Source organism: Eschscholzia californica, unplaced genomic scaffold (genome assembly GCF_041429995.1).
Source record: "Eschscholzia californica isolate CP2 unplaced genomic scaffold, dmEscCali1.0.p SCAF_146, whole genome shotgun sequence".
In the NCBI taxonomy this organism is placed as follows: Eukaryota; Viridiplantae; Streptophyta; class Magnoliopsida; order Ranunculales; family Papaveraceae; genus Eschscholzia; species Eschscholzia californica.
In genome coordinates, this window is record NW_028238250.1 from 20,001 (window position 1) to 25,000 (window position 5,000).

Sequence of the window (5,000 nt, forward strand, 5' to 3'; positions counted from 1 at the left end):
AGAAATATAAATGGGGCGTGGCCAAGTGGTAAGGCAACGGGTTTTGGTCCCGCGACTCGGAGGTTCGAATCCTTCCGTCCCAGAGCAGTCCGATTCTATCAGAATAAAGATTTTTCTCTTTAACAATCGTCTCTTTAGTTTAAGAATGTAATGTTGAATATGAATATAATGTGATCCTTGTTTCTGATTTCTATTGATTCTTTTCTGAATCATATCTTTCCTTTTTTCTCACAAACCAATCCAGCGTAAATGACATGCAGATGGAACTAAATCCATTTGTGAGCCGACTAGGCTGAGAAATAGATTAATATTAATGGTTGAATTCAAAATCAAAAATAGGATGAGCCGTTCAGCGTCTACCCGTCTCGCTCATATTCATAATTACTTAGAAAAACTTTATGGCCTATATCTACTGAAATTATCAATGACGCATTTTTTATGGAAATGCAAAAGAAAATCTTAGATATTCCCTATATCTAAAGTAAATAGGGTAGTCCAATTACTAATTCTCTATGGATCCGGAATTCTAAACATTCTAAATAAGAGGGAGTTTTTGGTACTGATGGAATTTCAATTCCAGGACTGGGATTAAGAGTAAGAAGGCTTCTAAGACTGGGTTGGCCTAAAAAAAAATAGCAACAACGGATTGATCTGGACTCGTTTATCTTTGTCTGTCTGCCGGATCTCATTAACAAAAAAAGTTCAATATGTAACAGGTGTATTTTCTTTGAACCTAATTTTTGTATTTAGTAGCTGGTTCTAATGATTAATTGTAAATCAATGAAAAGATTCTTGACCTTGAAGTCAAAAACAAAAATATATAGAAAATTAACCAATGCCGATAGTATATGTATTGTATACATTGTTATTGTTCTATGTCAGTGACATTTCGATTTTGATGAAAAAGATCTGTGATCCCGCGACTCCCTCCAGTGACAATTGTTCGGTTTATCTGATGAATATGGAAAGATCGTATTCTTCCGATTTTTATTTTCTCAATCAGATTAAAAACTAACGCCCTAAACCTTACCTTACACGAGTATTTTCTATCTCTATCTCACCCCTCCCTACAAAAAAAAGAAATCAATTGGATTTGTTTCTCAATTTATCTATCTAGTTCTAGTTTGAATCATTGATGATTCAATTGAAAAAGAAACATATATTTCTTTTATGATGATCAAATTTTGCTCTCTTTACTTTAATCAATGAGATATCTGATAAACATTTTTATCGACTCGTTATGATATGATTGTGATAACCTTTTGATTGATTTCGAAATCCAATTTGATCTTTACTGGAAAACTTTATTCAAAAAATAATAAAAAATAATAATGATATCGAAGTAGGAAATTGGTTAAATTAAACCCTTTTAATGATTCTTTATGAGCCCTTGGTACTCGAAGAAGTGTGAGGTTGATTAATTTATTCTATCGATTAACTTACGGCCTTTCCAGTTCATTGGACTAGTTTATTTGGTTAATACTTAATATTATATTAATTTATTCATTTTGTTGCGGGATTGGGAATCTAATTAAAGACCCTTCTTTTGTTTTCTTTAATTGATCGTCTTGAACAATCTGTTGAAGATGCAGATTAAAGAAGAACTTGTTTATTCGTGTTCTTTGATAAATGAATTTTTTCATTCATACAATAAAATAGGCGGTTAATTAAAGTGAATCCTTGCTGAGACTTCTCCAGATAAATAATTACCTTTCTATATAGAAAAACAAAGTATAAAGTGTAGATTACTATGTACCAATTGAGCCAATGACTATTCATGATTCCATATTGAATCAATTCCATACCGGTTCCAAACTAGAGGAATGTTATGGTAAAACTTCGTTTAAAACGATGTGGTAGAAAGCAACGTGCGACTTGAAGGACATGATCGGCTGTGGATTCTTACACCCACCATTTTATATAGAAATGAAGGTGCTCTTGGCTCGACATAGTTTGTTCTGTTCCACTAGAACAACCCCTATTTTGTTGGGTTGTAAATAGTACATGATGGAGCTCGAGCAGAAAGTATTGATTCATTTCTCAAGGGCAAGGATCTAGGGTTAGTGTCAATTAATAAGTTGGAACAACTTCGTAAATATATCTTCGAATTAGAAATAGAAAGGACCCAATTCGAACAAAAGTTTCAAATAAACAAAGGAAATTTTCTTGGAATTGAGAAAACTATTTCGATCAAAACAAAAGTGTATCGCACGGGAATCAATCGTTCATATGATTCTTCGCTAGAAAGAAATCACAAAAGGTATGTTGCTGCCATTTTGAAACGATTAAAGATCACCGAAGTAATGTCTAAACCCAATGATTCAAAGCAAAGATAAAAGATCCCGGAACAAGAAAACACCATTTTCAATTGTCTTACTACAATAATTGGGTCAGAATGAGGAATAAAAAATGGATTCTAAATGAGACCAAGAAAGGGGGTTAGAGACAGCTCAATAAAGAAAATTCCTAGGCCTAAGGATTTTCCTTTGAGCTCTTTGATAATTATAGAACTTGAGTTATGAGTACGAATGATTTTTTTCTTTTTCGGGAAGGAAGAAAAAAAAACGAATGAAATCATAGTTTAATGAATTTGAGGATTTTATTGATCTATTTGACATTATATACACAAATTCGAATCATTCTTTCTCGAGCCGTACGAGGAGAAAACCTCCTATACGTTTCTAGGGGGGGCATTGTTCATCTACATCTATCCCAATGAGCCATCTATCGAATCGTTGCAATTGATGTTCGATCCCGAAGAGAAGGAAGAGATCTTCGTAAAGTGGGTTTTTACGATCCGATAAAGAATCAAACTTATTCAAATGTTCCCGCTATTCTATATTTCCTTGAAAAAGGTGCTCAACCCACAGGAACCGTTTATGATATTTCAAAGAGGGCAGAGGTATTTAAAGAACTTCGCGTTAATCAAACGAACTAAAATTAATGAAAAAAGAAAAAGAAAGAGGGGGTCGCCCATATGCTAACTTTGTTGAATTTTTTTTTTTTTCATTATTCACTCTTTTTCTTGCTCTATTTATACCTATTTACTATATGTATCGCTCTCATATAATTATAATCCGATATTCTAGAAATAACGATAAAAATACCTTTTCGTGATATGAGACGGATAGAAAAAGGATTGAGTCAATAGATGAAATAAAATAATAGGATCCAAAAAATTATGGGATTATTCTCAATCGGATGGTTTTTGTTGGGATTCCACCAAGAAACAAGGAGTCAAGTTTGCTTATTTACCTTTAGTTATATTAAATAAACCCGAGATTTTTCCTACTCCTTCCTTATTTTTTTATTTCAATTTAATTTCTTATTTTTTTTTTTTTTTTTTCAACGTTCATATTGACAATAGGGCATTGAACAAATATAATTGGATCGTGGATAAATAGATCTATTTATCCACGTCCCATAAGTTTGGTTTTTTACTTTATGAAAATGATGTCTTCGTTGGATTTGCTGTGACACAAGAGACCTTCTATGAATGAAAAAATAGATAAAATAAAGAAAAAAAGGTCTATAGATTTTCTATATTTATCTGGGAATTTCTTCTATATTTCATTTGATCTGTTCATTTTTATGTTCATAATTGACCATAAAATGCTTTTTTTATTTGTTGATAGTTCAATCTTTTGATGGGGTCGTGCGATCCAGTCTCTTTCGTATTTATTTTTATTTTTGTCGTATCTAACACCGTAACCATAATTACATTATTCGGGTTGCTAACTCAACGGTAGAGTACTCGGCTTTTAAGTGCGGCTAGAATCTTTTACACATTTGGATGAAGCAACGGATTCGTCCATACCATTGGTAAAGTTTGTAAGACCACGACTGATCCTGAAAGGGAATGAATGGAAAAAACAGCATGTCGTATCAATGAAAAACTCTGAGAATATTTCACCCTTACCAGATCGGTACAAAATATTGTTTGAATTCTTGGGGTGTGAAAAAAAATTCACGGGGTGGTCGAGTGAATAAATGGATAGAGCCCTATGGCTCCAATTATAGGGAAGTAAAAAGCAACGAGCTTATGTTCTTAATTTGAATGATTACCCGATCTAATTATACGTTAAAAATATATTAGTGCTTGATGCGGGAAAGGGTTCTCCTATAGGTGGATTATCGATTTTTTTATGAATCCTAACTATTCACTATATCTCCATTATAGTATGGAGTGGGGACGAATGTGTAGAAGAAAGGGTATATTGATAAAGATGAATTATTCCAAAGTCAAAAGAGCGATCGGCTTGCAAAAATAAAGGATTTCTAACAATTTTCTTATCCTATAATGAACCCAAACAAGTGGATGTAATAAAGGGAAGATCCGTTGATTAGCCTATCTGTCTCCGAGGTATCTATTATTTTCTTATTATATACCTTGTTTTGACTGTATCGCACTATGTATTGTTTGTGAACCCAAGAAATCCTTTGCCTTTGTTTCAAATCGAATTTCAAATGGAGGAATTACAAGGATATTTAGAAATAGATAGATCTCGGCAACAAGACTTCCTATATCCACTTCTCCTTCAGGAGTATATTTATGCACTTGCTCATGATCATGGTTTAAATAGATCGATTCCTTATGAAACTGTGAAAAATGTAGGTTATGACAATAAATCCAGTTCACTGCTTGTGAAACGTTTAATTACTCGAATGTATCAACAGAAGTATTTGATTATTTCGGCTAATGTTTTTAAACAAAATCAATTTGTTGGACACAATAAAAATGTTTATTATCAAATGATATCCGAGGGATTTGCAGTTATTGTGGAAATTCCACTTTCACTGCGATTAGGATCTTCTATAGAAGGAAAAGGTATAACAAAATCTCATAATTTACGATCAATTCATTCAATATTTCCTTTTTTAGATGATAAATTATCATATTTAAATCATGTGTCAGATATACTAATACCCCACCCCGTCCATCTGGAAATTTTAGTTCAAACCCTTCGCTCTTGGATACAAGATGCCCCCTCTTTGCATTT